Source organism: Lissotriton vulgaris, chromosome 2_1 (genome assembly GCF_964263255.1).
Source record: "Lissotriton vulgaris chromosome 2_1, aLisVul1.2, whole genome shotgun sequence".
Classification (NCBI taxonomy): domain Eukaryota; kingdom Metazoa; phylum Chordata; class Amphibia; order Caudata; family Salamandridae; genus Lissotriton; species Lissotriton vulgaris.
Genome location: NC_141687.1, coordinates 770,001,640 through 770,022,866, shown reverse-complemented (window position 1 = coordinate 770,022,866; position 21,227 = coordinate 770,001,640). Strand labels below are relative to the sequence as shown.

The window sequence follows — 21,227 nt, the reverse complement described above, 5'->3', positions numbered from 1 at the left end:
AAAAATAAATTATTTTTTATTAATGGATGAATATATATTCTGTTAAATAAATGGGATTTCTTTTAACTTAAATAATAGTTACCTTTTCATTTAAAAATGAATGATTAATACTGTAGCAATACATAACATGTAATAAATACGTACATTAAACACATTTTCATTTAATGTTTTAGTAATTTATTTCCAATTAAGTAAACTTGTACAACAAAAAAACATTATACAGCTTTAATAACTAACTTAAAACTTAAAATCTAATTATTTTGAATATACCAAATTACATGAACATTCTTTTTTGTAAAGCTTAAATGTACAAACAAATCTCACCTTAAGTAAAAAATATTTTTTAAAATGTTTTATGTATTAATAATAATTAATATAAGCGATGTACAGAACTGATGATCACAATGTTATTATATTTTAATAAATTGATGTAACATTTATTTTTTAATTTATAAAAAGTTATTAAAAATATGGTTAAACAAAATAAAAATGTTTTATTTTTAGATGAAGTTATTAACATTACAATAAAATGTATTTATATTTTAAAATATTTAAAATAAATCAATTTAATTTAACATAATTTCTTAAGGGGTCCTCCCTGCCTCAATTTTTTTCTATGGGAGGGGGAGGCAGTATTGATGGTTGGCCATGTGTGGAGCTGGGCTTACTACTGCTCCTTTTAGACAGCTGTAATCTTACACCTGTAAATTTGACTCGAAGTCTTTTTTGGAAGGTGGAGATGTGTAAGGGCCTGATTAAAAAATTTGGCAAGCCATCGGACCACCAAACCGTTGGAAGAGCTGCATTAGCAGTCGGGGCGCGCCACACCAGTGGTCCAAGCACTATATTACCGCCACAACCACCGGGGATCTGCGATACCTAGCAATGGCTCCGTGGTCTTGAGGCCACAATATCCTTGGTGGTGCCACTCTGGCACTGCCAATAATATTATGAGTTTCCTCACTGCCACAGTTTTCATTGCAGTGAGGCCACCATGAAAACTGTGGCTGTGAGCAAGCAAATGGGGCCTCACAGGGCCTCCTATTGCCTCAGGGCAAAGGGGTGTCTGAGGGGGGCACATGCTGTGCCCCCCTGTGCGCAGTCATCCCCTTTCCTGCACAGCATGGACTTTATAGTCCGTGCCGTGCAGGAACGGGCTTCGGGGTTCTCATTGTAGTGCCTTTTTAATAGGCACCGCTGTGAGAACACCAAAGGACTGCCCCGCCAGACCACAAGAATATTCGTAATTGGAGCAGCGTTACTCTTTCAATTGCCTTTCAACATTTTTCCTACCTCCCTCAGTGTTTCATTTTTCAACACTAAGGGGCCGATTCTGATTTCGGCCGGAAGGCCTCTGAACGATGGTTGGAGCCCTTCCAGCTGAATCGGAATGTGACTGCCGGATTCCTTTCTGACTGTGCCATTCTGATGGGCTCGGTCGGAAAGGAATCCATCTCGGTTTTCCAGATGGCGTCCGACGGGCTAGGAGAGCCCATCTGCCGTCCAGAAATCCTTCAGTACTGCCCCGGCCGCCTCTTCACGACCGAGGTAGTACAATGGTAGTTTTTCACTGCCTTTTCATGCCGATGTTTCCGGCACGATAAGGCAGTCGGAAACTGTCTTTTGGGGCCTCCAGTGGGGACCCCATGGATGTGAGGCCGCCGAATGGTGGCCTGGGGCACCTAAGGTGCCCCTCTGTTGGTCCCTGAACTCGGTGGCAAGCACCTTGGGGTTCCGGCCACAGGGTGCAGGGATGAACTGCACCCCTGCTTTTCACAATGCAGGCATGCATTCCGCTCAGAATGCATGCTCCCATTGTGAAGTATACGAGTGTGACCGAACAGGGTTCGGTCGCATCGTACTTACAGGGCCGTAACCGACGACAGAAGGCCGTTCGGTTATGACTCCTGACCGATGTCGGATGGACCTGAGTCCGTCTGACATCGGAATCAGCCCATTAAACTCTCCTTCCCTGCAGGCTAGTCCTTTTCCAGGTCAATAATGTGCATAGCTGGAGATTAGTTAGCACTGCATTAAACATTTTATTGCAGCAAATGAAGGGTTAATGGTGGATATTTAGCACTCCATCCTGCTGCTCTTTTTTTCAGGCAAATGGAGCTGAAGTAAGATTTCTTTACTTACAACAAAAGCTGAATGTTGTATCTGTGTCTCTTCCCACTCATCTACTAAAGTGGTATGCTGTTCCTCCAATATAGTACAAGTGGATGTATAGGTGGAGCGAAGTGTATGCTCAGATAGATCAGGAGAAGCTAGTGTCTTCCTTTCAGAAAAGGACCCTCACTCACTCAACAATGAGAGTGCCTAGCTTCACCATCAGGTCTGCTCCTCGTGGGGTCGGCACTGCAATACCCGACCGGCAGCCATGATGGTGCCTTTTAACAGAGATCTTTTTTCCTAGCCGTTGGGTGAAGTGCGGGTGAGGGCCCTAGTGAGTGTAGATGTAAAAAATGTGAGGCTAAAACAGGAAGTAGTGGTCCACTCAGAACTATTTTAATAAAACTGGCCAATATCCTGATTAAAATAGAAATCGTCATGTCCCTGTTATTTAAGTCACAGGGTCTTACGCTGAAATTAGACCAACATGCTTCTTGCCAAAGGTCTGCTGGATGGCAATTCTTCAGGGCCAGTGTACAGGTTATCTACACTTTTTGGTGGTGGTACAGAGATACTGTCAATTAGTGACAACCCTTAAAGCACCCTAAAAAGTGGTACCTGAAATCTTTGAACATCACCCAAATCGGGTCAACATGGTATGGCAACGTGTACCGGCTTCCCACTCAACCTGGTCTTGGAGGATTCCTGCTAAGAAATAGTTTGCTTACTGTTAGCTAAATATTTTTGGGAGACCGGGAAGTGTGCTGCTTTATGAAAGACACAGCTGAGGTAGCTAAGAAAGCTCATAGCCTGCTTGAGGCCTTAGTTTGTTTGACTATAGGTCACTATGTGAATGAAATCAGGTATTATGACATGTGCTATGGGGCCTCATAATGATGTCGATTGGAAAGGGTCTGAATGGCATTTGGTTTGACCGAACCCTTCTCGGATGCCATGTTTCCGAATGACTTGGAAACCTTTCCGACTGACCGTTTATGATACAAGATAGTAGGTTGGTCATTTCAAATCGGTTCCGACCGACATTCAGAGAGTCAGAGTTGGTCGGAGCCAAATTGTAGAGCTCTATGGGACGTGTTTCTGACTGACCGATTACAATGTCAGATTCCGACAGCTGTTCTGACTCGGTATGTCTGACACGGATCGGCTGTCAGACTTTAGGGGCCCGGTGGGGTACCCATGGGTCCCCTCTTTCCAACCACGCACTGTGTGGCAGGCACCATGGGGTGCCCGCCACAGGGTGCAATGTTTTCCTTACCCACCCCATTTTTCAATGGGAGCCTGTGTTGTTGGTCGGAACACATGGCTGAGGGCCACAACTCAAAGCACGTGTAGACTGTGCAACATCAAGCAAGGAGACATCATACACCTAATCTGCACTTGTAAGGACCTACATCAAGAACGGGGACAGTTATTGAAAGCACCCTTCAGGCAGCTAGGTATCCGCACCAGGAGACAAGCAGTGTTGGCCTGCTCCAACCCGGGAAACCCACAGCTGAACTGCAGATTGGTAAAATACTTAAAGTTGGCAGACCAAAAAACACCTAAAATTGGAATAGCCCAACCCGATGGCGTATCAGCCCCACAGGTAAGAAGCTCCTGTGGCGCAATTAACTCACACCCCGAGATTGGCCTTCCTCAAAGGCCAGAGCACAAGCACTTTTCTTGAACAATTTTTGAACAGGAACTAACAACTTAAACAACACGCTCTATATGGCACCTTATTACGTCCAGCACCAGCAAGGAATAGGGAATGCATTGTACTTTACCTTGCGAACAAATGAATTCTGCCAGCATGGCTAACTTTTTAATGTACAGTAATTTTTAGCTTCTGTTTATTGGCTTTTATTATTGTATTATAATAATTTTATTATATATTTTTTAAGTAAACTTTGCAATGGTTTTCAGTAACTATGCAAAATAAAAATAAACTTGAAACTTGAAACTTGGTCGGAACACAGGTTCCCATTGAATTCAATGGTATTCCGACCGAATGGTGTTCGGATCCATCGTAATCAGTCGGACTCCATGAACCTGAGTCGGTTGGAAATTATTCCAACGAGCAGTTGGTCAGAATGGTCTCCAAACTGTATCATAATGAGTCCCTATATGTAGGAAATATAGGAAACAAAGTGTTTATATATTTCGTGATTATTTTCTCCTTCTTCTGTTTTTTTTTTACATTGTTGGGCCTTGTCTACTGGATCTTGCATTCATTTGATAGTATGAGGACTGTTAAGCATTGATGCCTGCCAGATGTGCAGCCATGTGCTTATTTGGAAGCAGTGTTGAAATGCTTTACTGCTGTTGAGTGTTTGTGAGAGTTGCACAAGCTACTTCTTTCTTTTCAAAGTCAAATAGTGCTTTATTCGAGTTATTACTCATAAAAGCATAGTACATACAGAAATTTAAAAGTGAATTACATTTTTCAGTCATCACAATGACACAGCACTATTGGATCTATAAAAATACATTCAGTTAAAAATTTTTTTTTCATTTCAACAGTTGATAAATGGTTAAAAAGGAATAATACATTTAGTAAAACGTTTTTCAAAGATATAGAACGTTGGTGATCTAAAAACAGTAATAAAAATTCTGAAAAAAAAACTACTTCTTTCTATTCTGTGCAGTGGTTCCCCTGCATGCACTCCTTGGGTAAATTTTCTGTCTTGTGCTGAAGGGAATAAGCACAGCTAGATATGTTGTCATTGAATACACAGCATCATGTAGAGACCAACAGGCTAAAGCCAGGCCAGGTTAGCCATGCTCCCAAAATGGCCAGGACGGGGATTTGGAAAAAGGAACATCGGTCCTAGGCACTTTAGAAGGGTCCCAAAGGCATTTTGGGTCACTTAACCTCATCCCTGCTTGAGATATTCTCCTGCTGTGCTGGACAGCAATAAAAACGGGTGTGGTCATGACAAGCTCAGCTCGTCATGAGCACAGGAGCACTGTGCTGCATGACGAGCTGAGCTCGTCATGAGCATCGAAGGGGTTAACATTAGCCTCAAATGAGGCGTCACAGGAGCATTCATCATAGAAAAGTGTCTAGAAATTGGGGCTGTGTTTATTTTGCTTTGACAGCATGGAGATCCAAAGCTGTAGAAGTGCGTCAACATTCAGTGATTACCGTTTTCAATTACAAAGCAAATAGTTACCTCAGTGGGGTTTTATCAGGTAAAACTGGTTTAAACTGAAAATCAAAACGAAAAACCTTAGCTATAGTAAAATGTGGCTCCATTTCATACTTTATCACTTTACTTTAACAAGTATGTGTGCTACAAAAGATAATAGACTTCAATCAAAAGAGGAAGTTAACTTAATAACAAAAATGGAAAGGCCTTCCATTAAACAGCCAATAATTGAAATATTAGAGCTATGTGCTCAGTTTTCTAATGATTTATTGCTGTTTTGCAATACAATGATTCTAAAACTCTGTAGCCAAACATTTCTCGCATTCTTCAGCAGACACAATTACATTTACTTAAACAGAATTGAATTTGACACACAATATTAAAAACAAATCTGTGAACATCAGATATCAAACATTAATGTGCTTGTACTATATTGTAGAGCAGCTAACTATAAATCTAAGCTACTGGATAGGTGGGTGGAGGTCAAGAAGCACAAAGCACACAGCATACCAAAGCACACACATTAGGTTTTTGTACGTACACATGTAAAGCCTGAGTGAAGGGCTACAATGCTGTTGTGACTTATGCTCCTCCCACTCCCTCTCTGTTGATGGGTAGGCATATATATATATTTTTATTTCTTTTTTGCGGTTTTTAAGGTTCAGTTCACATGTTGGTACAGTAATATTTTACAGACAACTCTGAACAGCAGGCCTCACAATCCCTGTACAGCATCAGGTAGTCCAATTCGGGTTGTCCTTGAAGCGTATACAGAACCAGCAATTAGTATAAACATTGTCAGTAGCAATCATATGAACTTTTAACTGAACACCCCCCCTCCCAACTTCACCCCCCCTTACTGGGCCCACCCACCCAGAGGTCTTTCTAACAACATCTCAATCAGGGGTATCCTCCCGTCCCTCCCTCTGTCTGAGGGATGCAGTCCCCACGTGACTAACACCAGTCAACATCGTCTGCGTAGAACTCGGGGAGCTCCTCCCTATCTCCTGGACCATTAGCCCCCATGCCTGCAATATTTTCGATAGTTTGGCATCCCTCCTAGTACTGCGTATGTGCCCCTCCTCTGCTAGTACCCATACCTTCAGGTCTGCTTTCTAGTTCGCTACCAGCGACCCACTCTGTGTCAGCCAGTGAATTACTGTTTGTCGCTTAGCTGTTACGAGTCCCAGCACCAGGAACTTCCTGCTGGTTTTACCTTTAGGGTCCCGGGGAATCAGTCCAAGGAGACAAGTACGTATCTCTAGGGCAACTCTCCATCCAGTTATTCTGTGTAAGTCCTCTAGGATAGCTGTCCAGTATATCTGAATCATGGGACATGACCAAACCATATGTGGGAAATCTGCCTGTGCATAGTGGCATCTGGGGCACCTTGGATGTCTCGAGCTATCAATGGCGTGGAGGCGCTTGGGTGAGAGGTATGTCATGTGGACCATGTTGTATTGTATCTGCTTAAATCTATTGGAAACCGCCACCTTACGGACGCCCCCATAAATTTTATACCCACTCTCGTTGTGTGATCTCCTGAGGGCTCACTTCCTTCCATCTACCTTCTACATTGAGAGGTGCGCATTTTCTGTCGTCCCGTATTGCCCTGTATAGATGAGTCACAAGTTTCCGCCCTCCCGCCATGGCTATCATCATGACCAGCGTATGTGTGTGTTCCGGGGCTTCTGGGAATGTAGGCCATAGATGTTGTGCCGTTGCCGCTATTTTGGCGTATTGTAAGAATTGCCCCGGTCTCAGTTCAAAAGTGTCTACTGCTTCTTGGTATATTATGAACCGTTATTCAGGATAGAGGTCCGCCAACATGACACAGCCTCCCGCCTTCCATTTATTGATAGACATGACCTGGTCAAAGAGCGCAAAAGGCGGCATCAGCCAAAAGTCTGCCTCTGGGGCAAACGGTCGCGCCTGTATAAGTTTTCAAACCACCCTGGCCCAGATGGCAGCCAGCAGTCGGCCCAGTGGAGGACATTGGTCCTGTTGCCCTTTCGTATGCCATAGAAGTGCACCCAGCTGTCGCTCCCCATATGTGTCCGCCTAGAGCGACCGTTCCCATGATGGGTCCGTATCGAGCCAGGCCACCGCGTGCTGTAATTGGGACACAAAATAATAAAGTTAAAGGTCAGGGATTTCTAAACCGCCTCTACCCCAAGTATGCTTCATGACTTCTAGGCTCACCCGACAATGTTTTCCATTCCACAACAGTTGTATAAGCATAGCATCAAGATCCCGGAAGACCTGGTGTGGGAGTTCAAAGATAGAGCCCTGCATTGTGAAGAGACAGCGAGGCAACACCACCATTTTCCCCATCAACGCGATCTTCCCCATCAACGAGAGCCTGAGTGTGTTCCAGAAGTCAGTACTACCTTGGAGACCCATAAGTATCCTCCCCATATTATGTTTGTAAAAAACTTCTATGTCCCTACTGATCCAGATATCGAGGTAGCGCAACGTATCGAACACCCACGGAAGCCCCATCTCTGGGAGAGGAACCCTACCTCTCTCAGCCTCCGACCCAACCGGATACAGTTGTGATTTAGTGTTATTGACATGGAGTCCTGAGGCCTCGGCAAACTGACCCAAAGCCGCCAGCAATATTGGAAGCGAGTGGGTTGGCTCCAGCAGATACACCAAAGCATCATCTGCACACAGTGATCCTATATGTTCCAGGGCCCCATTTTGGACACCCCGCCCCTGGTGGACTCTACGGAGGTGGCACGCTAATGGCTCCAGGGCAAACAGCAAGGGGGAGAGCGGACATCCCTGTCGCGTCCCCTGGCTATCGATATCGCATCTGAGACATAGCGTCCCCTGCGGACCCAAGCCACCGGCTGGGTGTAGAGAAGTCTCACCCAATTCGCAAACCCCTTCCCGATCCCCATTTTTAGGAGCACCCACCATAGATATTCCCACCTGAGCGAGTCGAACGCCTGTTCGATATCGAGGGAAATCAGAGTATTCTGTTCAGCCCTGCCCTCTAGTGATTGCATGATACAGAAAAGGGGGTGGTGATGAACAGAGTGTCTGAATTAAGCAGACCACTCTTACCCAGTCCAAAGATCAGGGCTTAATCCATCACCGTTATTTATCTCACTGCACCATCCCAGCTCAGAACCTGGCTATATGCAAATCAGTCTGTCCCTGGCCCAGTGCATCATGGGAACAGGGCAGACTAAACTACCAAGCCAATTCTTCACCAGAAAGGAGACAAGCTACCGGGGACCGGTTTCTGGCATTTCAGCCGTCTTCGGCCCGGCTTGCTTGAATCCTGATGGTGCAGTGAGAAAGGGAAAAACGGTGATGGATCAAGCCCTGATCTTTGGACTGGGTAAGAGTGGTCTGCTTAATTCAGACACTCTGTTCATCACCACCCCCTTTTCTGAATCACTCTAGTGATTGCATGACATCGGCAAGACGGAGGATATTCCGCAGCACGTTCCTTCCTGGAATGAAACCAGACTGGTCATCATTCATGTACCAGTTGCCTAAGATATGGGAGTAATCTGTTGGCCAGTATTTGACTGATAATCTTAAGGTCGACATTGAGCATTGAGATTGGCCTATAAGAGGCGGGTAGTAAGGGGTCCTTCCCCGGCTTGGGGATCATCACAATCAGCGCTTCACGCATGGAGGCAGGCAATATGCCTGTCTCACCGGCCTCGTTAACAATGTCCAGAAGCTTAGGGACCAGGACTCCCCCAAACTCTTTATACAGCTCCACCGCCATGCCATCCATTCCAGGGGACTTAGCTGTTTTCAGATTCCCGATCGCAGCTCTCACCTCCTCCCCCCTGAAAGGCTCCCCCAGGGATTCCTGACTGTCCGGATCGAGGCAAGGTAGCTCCATCTCAGTAAGTTAGACTTCCAAAGCCTGTGGGGCGACAGTGGACTCAGGCTCGGAATATATTTTTGGGCGATGTGTGGTGAATACTGTGTTAATCTCATGCTGGGTGTAAACCAGTCGGCCCCCATCAGCCTGAAGGGCCAATATCGGGAGAGGTTGAGTCTCCACCCTAATCAAGCGCACCAGTAGGCGCCCGGCTTTGTCACCCTCAGTGTACCACCGACGCCTGCTCATGGTCCTATTGTACTTGCCCAATGGCTCCCATAGATCCCCTATCTTTTGTCGCTGCTCCATCCATTTGGTTGACCCCTCCGGATCTGTTGAAAGGCCTGCCTCCAGGGTCTTTAAGCATTTCTCCTGTTGTTTTAGGTCCTGTTCTAACACCCTCCACACCCTCACCTCTGTGGACATACATATCTGCCTCAACACCACTTTCATTGCGTCCCATTCAAACGCCCTAAAGCTAGCAGTGTTCCAGTTCACCTCAAAATAACCTTCAAACCCTGCCGCGATCGCCGCTTTATAAACTGGGTCCGTCAATGCCTCAGTGTTAAGTCTCCACAATGGTATTTTGGAGCGCGGGTGGCTCAAAGTGTAAATCACCAGCAGGGGGGAGTGATCGGACAGATATCAGGCCAGGTACTGTGTCTCTAGAATCCGACCGCCCGCCGTTTCCTGTACGAAACAATAGTCCAGCCTGCTTTACGTATTAGCTGCCGAAGTATAACAGAGTATACCCGACTATCAGAGTTGCGGTGTCGCCATATATCTAATAAGTGATAGTTGCTAATCATCTGGTGCAGGGCTTCCTGTGTCTTGGGTTTAGCATCCGCCTTTGGGGGATGCCTATTTTCATTCCCCATCTAAGGCACAATTAAAGTCTCCCGCTACAATGAGTTCCACGTCAGGTGTCAGGTCCAATTTCCCCAGAACCTTAGCCAAGAATTCCCTGTCGTCGGTGTTTGGAGCATAGACGTTTACTAAACACAGGTGTCTCCCATCCAGGGTCCCTTCCACCACCACGTATTTCCCTTCGGAGTCAGGACTACATATTAAAACCTTAAAGGGGACTCCAGGCGCTACCCATATAAGAGCCCCCCTAGCAATCCCCAAGTAGGAGGTCGCAAAAACTGGCCCCGCCACCGCAGATCGACATACTTCAGGCAGTCCACCCAAAGATGCATCTCTTGTAAAAAGGCCACGCTTATCCTATACCGTCTAAGGCATGTTGCTACCCGAATACATTTGACCCTGTTGTTGAGTCCCCTAACATTCCATGTTATAATTTTATAGGTCTGCTGATCACCTGCCATAGGTATAGAATTTTGGTTAACCACAGTATCTGATGCAGGAGTGGTAAGAACCACAATGTATAGTGTTGGGAACCCCTCCGTCCTCTCCGAACGCTCTCCTGACCTCTGGTGACCAGGTATAAAGCATTCCGCTGGTAGAACAATAAAGCAAAACAATGTGAAAGTTCTCCCCCCCGCCCTCAGGCAGTAGAACCTCATTCACACAGCCCAACCTTGGTCTGAGAACTCAGGACTCCGCCCATAGCCATCATCCTCCCCTAAAGACCCCCCGCAACAATGCAAACAACAATGCCAATCTACAGAAGAAAGAATCCCAGTCCTTGTTGTACAACCAACCTGACTGGTGCTGCGCAGCCCGCCCAACCAACGGTCTAGATGGGCCAACACAGCACACCACAGTCGGGATACCTAGACTGCAGTGTGGCGGAATAGTGCCCCACCCCCAACAGCTATTTTCCCACCCCCCCTCATAGTCCCCTAATAGTCCCTGAAAGTGAGAACCCCCTCAGGTGCTCTATAGTAAAGTCAGATCGCAGCAGCGGTGATTTCCTAACTCACCGCATCCAATGCAACCCCACCGACCACCATCCCCCAGAACGGCAGTCCCCAGACTTGCAGATATGTATCTCACGAGCCACCAGCTAGTGGGCCAGCAGTGCCTTCCGGTTCTGATTGAGTCTCTTGGACGAGGCACAGTGGGAAAAACTGATTTTGTGTCGGTATGCCCCCCAGCTCTTCTCTCAGGGTGCCATCTGGCCCCACCATGATGCGACCTCCGTCTGATGTCCCCTTTGACGCGGAACGTTGTCTTCTAGTGCGACCAGGCCAGTTCCGTTGTCGACCGCTCCGTCTCCTCTGTTCTTGCCATCCTTGATGTTTCTCTTGCCCGTCCAGGCCCATCGAGTCCATCCAGTCCATGGCCTCTTGCGGATCAGTAAATAAGTGGACCATGTCTGCATGTTGTACTCTGAGCCGGGCCGGAAACGTTAGGCTGTATTCTATATCAAGATCTCTCAACCTCCTCTTGATCCTCAGGAAGTTGTTCCGCATGTTTTGCACCTTTTTTGTGTAGTCCGGATAGATATGGATCTCATGGTTCTCACACCTAGGGGGACGGTTCTTGCGGATGAACTGCAGGATCATGTCCCGGTCCCTAAACTTGAACAAGCGGGTGATCAGAGTTCTAGGCGAGGATCCCGGTTTTGGGGGGGGGGGGGGGGGGAAGGGAGCGGTAGGCTCGCTCCACCGCAAATATCTTGGATAGTCGGAGACCCGGGAGGGCTGAACTGATCCACTCCTCCAGGAATAGGTCCGATGCCGACCCCTCCGCCCTTTCCAGAAAGCCCAAAAACCAGAGGTTATTTCTCCTCGAATGCCCCTCTGCGTCCTCCGCCCTGTCTTCAAGCTGAGAATTGTGCTCCTTGAGTGCAGACACAGTCGCTTGCAAGTGCTAGACATCTGTTCGAAAGGAGGCCACGTCCCCCTCCGTAGTAGTGACTCGATCCGCCACCTTCCGTAGGTCCAGGCGCAGATTAATGTCCGTTGCCATACTATCCATCTTGAATTCCAGTGCCGCCCGTGAGTCTCGAATGGCCTCTAGAGTGTCAGCCTTATCTTGGGCCGTCGATCTCTGCAGCGGTCCCCGCTCAGGGTTCGGTCCGGTGCGCTCTGCCGTCGTTGTGTGCGGTACTGTAAATTGCATAATCTTGTTTGTTTGTGCCCCTCTAATAGGCCTGTCTTTCCCCATTGCCAGTACGGGCTCATCAAGGTCGTCTCCGGGGCCCTTCACTCTTCAACCTCAGGCCTAGAAAGATAACCTCTGTCACAGGGCAACTCGGGCCCAGGAAGGCATGTGGGTCCCGGGCTGCACCTCGGTCTATCAGTCCGCTGAGTATTACCAAGGTAAATGATCCCCAGAGCTCTCCACTCCAGGCACCAAGGCCACCAGGGGCCGCCTCACAAGTCGCAGTCCAGCCGGGGTCCAGCTGTGGCCCCCCGAGGCTTCCTACTGTGAATATTGGGTGGTCACTCAAGCAATCAGCAGGGGCTGTCCTGGGAAGTTATGAAGTTTATGGAGCAGCCCCCCTTTAGGAGTACGCCTGCAAGTCAGGGTCCAAGCTCCTTCAGCAAAAGCCTTCTTCCGCGGACCACACCACTCCACTAACGGCCCTCCCAGGCAGGGACATGGCCCAAGCAGGCCCGGACCGACCCCTCCACTGCCCCGGGCTCTCGTGGGTCTGCAAATCTTCACCTCGCCACCCCTCTGGATTTCGAGGCCCTCCGGACCCCTCACTTCATCAGGCAAGTACCGGGCCTCCGACAGCTCCGCAGCACAGGCCTCTCCAACAGGGCCTCACCCCCCCCCACCATCTCGAGGGACAAGGCTAAAGCTTCCCAATGTGTGGGCCCCCCACAGATACTCCGGCCGCACCACTCCAGCACCCGCATGTGCCCTGTTGGCCTCAGGACTCGCCGGGAGAAGCCCAGTCCAGGCGGGCCTACCTCGGCCCTTCTGAAGCCCCAAGGTGGTGAAGAACCCAGCCCCGGGCACTCATCCAGGATGCAGCAGGCCAATCCGTGCGGCACTGCAACTCCGTGCGAAATCCTCCGGGTGCCCCCCTTTCAGTGCTGGCCGCTATCAGCTCCTCCGCGTAGGTCCACACCGCAGGGCAGACCCAGGGCAGGCGCCCGGGGCCATGCGTCAGGTAGTCGCGGCCCACGCCACCATTTTGCGTGAAAGGGAGCTGTCTCAACTCCCATGGAGCCAAAGTCGATTTCCTGGTTCCCCTGCAAGCAGAACCATACTCAGCGCAGATCCTCGGGACCAGGGGGGTTCTGACCCCCGTGTATAGTAAGGTGAGCGCTACTCCGCCAGGATATATGCAGGATTGTTCCGTTTGGGGCAGGAGCTGCACAAATCAGCAAGTAGCCCGCCATGCGTCCAAGCCACGCCCCCCATGGGTAGACATATATATCAGAGAATACAGGGAAACGTGGTGAAGGGGGACAGAGAGAGAGAGGGAGAGAAGTGCCACTTGTCTGTATCTTAGAACTGAAAGGAGGTCAGTAGGTTCAGCAGGGATCTGGATCTTGGTCACAATCAAGCATAGTACTATCACACAAGTGAATACAAAGAAGTAACCAAACCAACAAGTAATCAGTGAGTTTTTCCTCCCAACCTCCTTGGTGGATTGAGCTGTGGTGAGCCCCACACTGACCAGGATTCAAGTATGGAACGTCAAAACACCATATGAAGGAAGAATGCACAGAACAAACAAGCAAAGCAAGAACCATGTTTATGGGCCACTAAAACATGGTAACAGGAAAAGGGAAAACAACTGAAACAGTGAGGGAATCGGAATAGGGTGCTGAACTAGCCAAACTGGAAAGCCATATAACGCAACTGAAAGTTACCAGGTAGACTCTGCATGCTAACATCTGGCTTAAATAGCCCTGCTACCTATATTTCCCCAGAAATGTTTAGCCTCAGCCAGAAGTGAGTACCCCAAAGGAGTCAAGTTCTTGATTTTAAGTTCTGCACGCTTTTCCACCACTAATGTTACAGTCAATTCTCCTAATAGCTGCAAGTGTAGCTGGAATTAGGCACGGGCAAAGTGTAAATTACGCTGGAGTACTTTGCGTAATTTCGTGTTAGTTACATGAAATTCTCAAAATCACACCAGTATGCCACTTTGTGTACTTACTTGTCATTTGCTGTAACAATTTACCACAAAACTTGTTCTTTGTGTTACTGCAGGTGCATAGGAATAATTGGACATCACTGGCTGTGACAGAAATTGACTCTAGGATGCATTTCTCACTAATAATTAGCTTAAAATGAAGGATTTCCCATTTCATGTCATTACACGTAATTTCGCATAATTTTGATGAAAGTTCACATAATTATGCAAAAGCAAACTGTGTGAATTTTGTACACCTCTAGCTGGGATAGATAATCTGTCCTGTTTCTTCACTTATGCTGTATGTGTTCTTTCACCAAAGCGTGTGTGATTCCTGCCCTTGATGTCAGACAGACTGTGACAAAATGTACACAAAGGGAGCGGATGGAGTCTCAATCAACAATTGTTACAATCAAAACATGCCTCCAAATAATCTGTCATACACAATCACAATCTATTTATGGAATAAAAAACATAAAGGGGGAATACCATATGAACTTCTTATATAACACTGTTAAGATTATTTCCAGGTCTCCTGTGCACACTGTTACGTATTTCATTGTAAGATATAATTTATATATATTCCTGGCATACATTTTTCCAAAGGTATTGGGCAATTCTGTGCCAAACTTTCATATAGGGCATGGCAAAAGGGCATATGTTATGCACGTGAAATTAACACTATTAATTGTTCTTCGATCCAGATGTTCATACAAATAGCAAATTGTGATTACATTTGACAGAATATTTAACAACAACATATGGGAATGAGAAAGTTGCTAACCCTCCTTGAAAACATTGTTGATTACAGTAGACTCTATTCAGAGTTAAGAAAGAATTTGATCATTTGTTTCATTACATTGCTCTTTTTTATATTAAATTATGATACTCCATTAGACTTGGATTTTTCAGTGGTATCCACTCTCTATGTTCTTTTCTCGTATATACTCTTTTTTGGCGGCCCTTACATGCACATATTACAGTTCGGCATTTTTTAGTATTTTATTACTAGTTTTTCATGTAATTGGATTTTCGGTCTTCTATTGGATTGCCATAATAGTTATTTTTTATTTAATGTAATGTTTATCCTTAATGCAATACAAATGTATAAAACTTTAAAAAAAAGTGTTTACTTCCTCCAGTGCATCATTTGAAAGGATACATAGAAGATCCCAAGGATACATAGAAGGTCCCAAGGATAGATAGAAGGTCCCAGTGACCATCTATGGACCACATCTTTCCATGACCAATTGGGATACTCGCTGGCCTTCTTATAAAGGGAGGCCAATTGTGCCTCTTTGTAGATACTGACTGCAGCAAGGGATTTGTTTGAAGTAAATGCATTAGAGAATGGCAAACTATGTGGCAGTTGCAGAGTCTGTGCACCAACGACGTTTTATGGCATGTTGAAGATAAAACGGTTTGCTAACAATTCCTATAATGAGCTCCATTGTTCCCAATTAGGTTTGTGGCATATTATTACAGATACACACTTACATATGTACTATGTGGATAGTATTTTTGTTTGTTTACATGATGTGTTTATCAATTGCCATACTATGTTCTCCCAATGCAACCTTCTGAAACTGAATTCATTGTGGATAAAGACATGGTGTCCCCCACACAGATAAACAAACCTTTATTAACAGAATGGTTCTGTAAATCTTAGTTGTTACTGTCCTGTTGAAATTACAAACGGTAATAAAAACAATGAAACATGCTTAGAACCAAAGGGTTAAGCACATGCACTAGGAATTTTACTTTCCATTGGACTTCGGGCATAATACATTTTTGGCATGAAAAGTTTCTGGCACAACTTTTAGCACACTACTTTGTTGTTTTGTTGCCATGCACAGATTCCTAACTTGTCTCTATAGTGGTCCAGGGGTCTTCATTATTTTCAGTAATAAGAGCTACGTATATTCAATTAAATCATGCTGAGCTGCTTGAATTATTAGTATTCTAATTATGATCACCGTAGACGACATTACATTAGTGGCCATCCTGTGCAAGATTACCAGCTTTAATCACCTTAATACATGGTTTCCAGCACTAATGTACAAAAGGCTTTGACAATTTGGAATGTCTTTCTATGGATATTACATAACAACCATAGCTGCTATGCCCTGGCACAAAGTTAATATTATTTGATTTAAATCCCCCCTGTCCTGGGGTTCTATCTGTTTCAGTGGAAAACAGAAACAGATAGAACCCCAGGACGCTGTGATCGGAGGAGCAGGGAGGCCGATTATTTTAATTTGGATGCTCTAGATATCGGGAGGCTTACCCAGTAACTAGAACTAGCTGACGAAGCATATCCAGCACGCGGCTACAGCGACTAATCAAGTCCTTACACTCGCATCAGGACAGAACTATAAAGCTAACCGGTGGCCCCTCCGACACAGTGCTGAATTAAAAGATTTGATAACAAGATATTATCAATCACAAGTACACCCAGTCTGATCAAGCGGGATATTTGTTGCCTCTAATGTGTACCAAAATCAGGACACCATTTAGTATATGACCTCAGAAGGAAAACCTGAGTGATATATATATCTTTTGAGAAACTATCCTGAAGAAGGTTTTTTAACCGAAACGCCGCGTCGACTCTTGTTCTCAAGAACAATTTTTAATTCATTGTGTAACATATTGTATTCTGTGTAATCATGTTTTGTGTATTGCAAAGTAATTTTATGTATTTATTTTAAAAACCTATGAAGTGCAATAAATTCATGTTTAATTCTATATTACAGTTTTGCCAAAAATGTATTTGTTGTAGTATTTTTACAGGCTGTCACAAGTCCAAATAGCACAATCTCCTAGTGAGTGTTCAAATCGCATGCTGTTATCTATTTGAGGTTTCCTACTTACATGGAATGTTTTTATTTAGGATGACAGGCCCAATGTTTTTTTTAGGAGCCCCCCACCTGCCCTTTCAGTGTTGGGGATGCCAAATATCAATACTTTCTAGTCTTGATTCCACTTGATCAAGACTCCATGAGTTAGTTAACTACTTGGTAACATCATCCAACAGGCTCCTGGTGGTTGCTTATGTGAGGCATTGGCTACTACTACTTTTTAAAGGAAAAGCACACACTTTTTTGTAGTGCATGGAAACACTGCTTATTCAAACCAGATGTGTTCTGATTATAGCCCTTCCATGCTAATGCATGGGAGTGTCTTCCGACAATGTGAATACAGGGCAGTGTAGAAGTTAGTGGCTCAATATTTTTGGATGTATCTTGCGAGGAGGGCCCCAATCTTCTCCGTAAATTTACCCTTAAGCTCTTCCTATGATTTTATTGATTCCTCTTCATGCCTTGATTTTTTCTTCCACCAACCCAGACTTTGTGCCGCTTTATTTCATTCTTCTGAATGGTTTTTTATCCCTAAATCTCCATTTGTCACTGTTTTCTTATCTTTCTTTTTCTAATTTTTCTCTTGTTTCTGTCTTCTTTTGTCCTGCTCTTGATACAAGTCTGATGATGAAAGCTAGGGGCTTGATTTAAAGTTTAGAGGCCAACACTTTGTTTCTCCAGGTTATTAGAGAGAAAAACTCCATTGCACTCGCAGACTATAGCTGCACAGCAAATTTGTTTTGTTTTTCAAAAACAAACTACCAAAGCAGGCGTTTGTTGTTGAAAATCAAAATATTAATGGCCATGACTCATTTGAAATATGCTTCCAGCTTATGGGGGTGGTCATTGATCCTATTGCCTGTTCACATTACAACAGAAAAACAAGCATTGCCTAAGCTTTTGGGACCTATTGGTTTGCCAGTGGTTTTAGCCTTGCTGCACAGCATCCCTCATGCTCGGCAGCATGGCGGCTAAAAACACTGAAAAAAGAAGCCTATGCAGCCAGCCACATCATTTTGTTGACAGGTGCACCAAGCAAGCAATCCTACAAATTGATGCAAGCATTGTTTTTTCATTTGTTTACCAATCCGAATTGGATCAATAACAGATACGGAAAAAAAGTAGCACGGAGAGTGGAAACTATGAATTGGGGAAGCAACATGGTGGTATGGGGGGGGGGAGCAATACTGAGGACCCAGGTGGGGGAAGCAGCTCAGAGGGAAACAAACAGATAAGATAATGTGAAGTTTGGGGAAAGCACTCAGGTGAGAAAGGAATGTATAGGTGTTGGGAGAAGCCTGTGAGGGCAAGTGCATCACGGAGCGGGTGGGGAGAGCAATACGAGTGTGGCAGAAAGGGAGGAGCACATAAGGGAGACAGCTGGATAATACACAGCCTTTTGAAGAGTACTTAAGCAGAAAGAAAAAATAGTGCCTGAAAAGGGAGCAGCGGAAGGACACAAGTTCTATGTCCATGCACCAGAGGAGGGACAAACACAAGAAGAAGCAGGAAAGCCCACACACACTCACAATTATGAATCAAGCAAATGAGAATGACAATGAAGCCAACCAACAGTATACAATGGGCAGGGTCTAGGTTCACTGTAAGCTGACAATACGTCTTCCAACAGACAGTGCATGTGCTGTCTAGTAGGCGATGCCTTACGATGTTAGAATGCCTGCCCTCAATGGATTGACGGATGACCCAATGTCTGTCTGATCATCATCAAAAGATGTACGCTGCCAGAGCTAGTTGAGACCTGTGGAAACACGGTGGTTCCCTTTACACTAAATAAAGAAGGGGGAACTGTGAGTTCAGTGGACAAGGTAGCACTCCACATTTGAGGTACAGTACCCTGTCTGCCATAGTCTAAATAAGCCCCCAACCCCTAGGCCCCAAAAATGATTGTCGGTGCCCTTCATCTACAAACAATGTCACAAATTAAGAACTGTTTGTACAGCGTTATGTTATTCTTTTCAGGGAAGAAAGAGTGCAGGAGATACAGTATGTAAATTTGATAATACAAGAAGCTTTGACCACTATCAGGTGAGTAACTTCGGTGTAGCCTTTTAAATCAGCATTAGGAGAGCATATGTTGGTGCAACGTTCCACTTTCTTTGGAGGATGACAATCTTCCACAAGGATTTGTCATGTAATTTGAATGAGCCCTTTAGAATTAGTTAGCTAAATTGAGTCAGTGTGAATAAAGTGATAATTTCTATTTGATTAAAAATAAATTCGACTTATACATTACATATTCAATTTTAAATGACACACGTTTGATGTTGGGTATTACAGTAAGGGACTAAAACAGGATAACGAATGGGTCAAATCCAGCTCAGCATTTTCTTTAGATGTAGATGGCTTCGCATTGTTAACTCCTTTAAACTATGCCGGATTTTCAAGATTGTGATAGTAGCAGTACATACAAATTACTATTTCACTTTAGATTAGGTGCTTCCCTTCTCATCATACAGATCTACTTGCGTGGTTTGTTTTTGTCGTCGCCTTCATTTTCAATTTCCTTTTTGACAACTGTGCAGTATGTTCTCTTTAAAATGTGAAAACATTACTCGTTTGAGTATGTTTTTAGATTTCTGGATTTTGTATAAATGTGTCTTATTCATCACTGTACAATATTTAATCATGTGCTGCTTTTTTGTCATTAGTCTCAACAACTTATTTTAGATAATCTGATAGCGTGATCATCATACCCCTCTCTCTATTACAATACATCTTTTTATTTATTTACAGTATTTATAAAGCGCGTCACTCAACCCCAAGTGGATATATTGACGCTGAAATAGCTGCTGCCTCAGGGTTTCCAAAGATCCAGTACTGGCAGTAAGAATGAACAGAGATCTGTAAAGAGACAGGTTTTCACATTTTTTCTGAATAGAAAATTGTCCACCATAAGGCAGATATCAAGGGGCAAGAAATTCCATGTGCTTCTGCGAAGTAAGAGAATGAGCATCCACCTATCCTTACTCTATTAACGTGCATTGTTTTAGCTAATTCTAGACTCTTTGTTCTCAAATTACATGAGTGTTTGTAAAAGTCTAATTTATGACGTAAAGACTTTGGACCAGTCTTGTAAAGTGCCTTGTGTGCATGGCAAAGGAATATAAACTTCTCTGTTTTACGCATTGGCAGCCAATGGAGGGATTTTAAGCAAGCTGATTTTGAGCTAAATCTGTCTTTATTACAAATGAGTCTGCAGCTACATTCTGGATTATTTGAAGTCGAGAGAATAGATAGTCTGCCATGCCGATATACAAGGCGTTTCCATAGTCCAATCGACTTGTAACCAGGGCCTGAATTACGGTTTATTTTTTTCAATATCCCAAAGCATTTAGCACATGAGACATTTACTTTTTCTAGCATATAAATGGAGTAATCTATCACAATTCCCACATTTTTAGATGTTTTCTTAGGCTCTGGAGCTGCACCGGGGGAAGCCGGCCACCAGGAGGCATCCCAAATCTGTTGAGCTCTGCCAAAGAGTAATATCTCTGTCTTGCATTCAGTGTCAGACAGTGTGTCTTCATTATGCCCAATAAAGATTAACATACATGGTTGCGAGCAGTGTGTAGTAAAATCAGTGCACTAAGGGAGTTCAGGTGTGGGGTATCCAATGACTCTAATGTTCCTCCAGTACCCAGCGTTCGAATATTTCTAAAGGCACAGACTCAATAGGCAGACTTTAGAAATGGTTGCCGAAGAAAGATGTAAGGTACGAAGACCCAACTTGGTTGGATGAAATACAAGTGAAACATATATTTGTCTTCAGGTTCAGAGAGATCAGGGCCAACCCAACATTTGGTAGTGCTGAGATTTCCACATTCCTCGGCATACACACTGTTCTCATAAGGGTAATGTATATCAGTGATGCTTTCTATGGGAAGTTACTGATTGCTAGAGCCGAGGCCCTAAAACTTCTTTGAAGAGGTGTGGCGGGAACACTTTCAAACTCTCTACTCCAAGGAAGTTAGGCTACCTGGCATGTTATTAGAGGAATGTCATCTGGGGGACGCTCCCTCCCCATACCCAGAGTTTATCGACTACTCCCATGATAGTATGCCCAGCACTAGAATAAGCTTACTTGAAATAAAGGCAGCACTTAAGAAAATAGTTCCAGGCAAAGCGCCAGGCCTGGACAAGATCCCAGAGGATCTATACCGTAGTATGAACCAGACATCTGGGCTCCTTACATTTATGTTCTATTCAATGCTATATTGCAG

The 21,227-nt window shown here is 44.9% G+C and overlaps 1 protein-coding gene across 1 annotated transcript in view; it reads right to left on the bottom strand.

Annotated features, from left to right (window-relative positions):
* Positions 1-21,227, bottom strand: part of MYO3B (myosin IIIB) — a 1,488,954-nt gene that overhangs the window by 204,093 nt on the left and 1,263,634 nt on the right. The gene's annotated exons all lie outside the window — the stretch shown is intronic.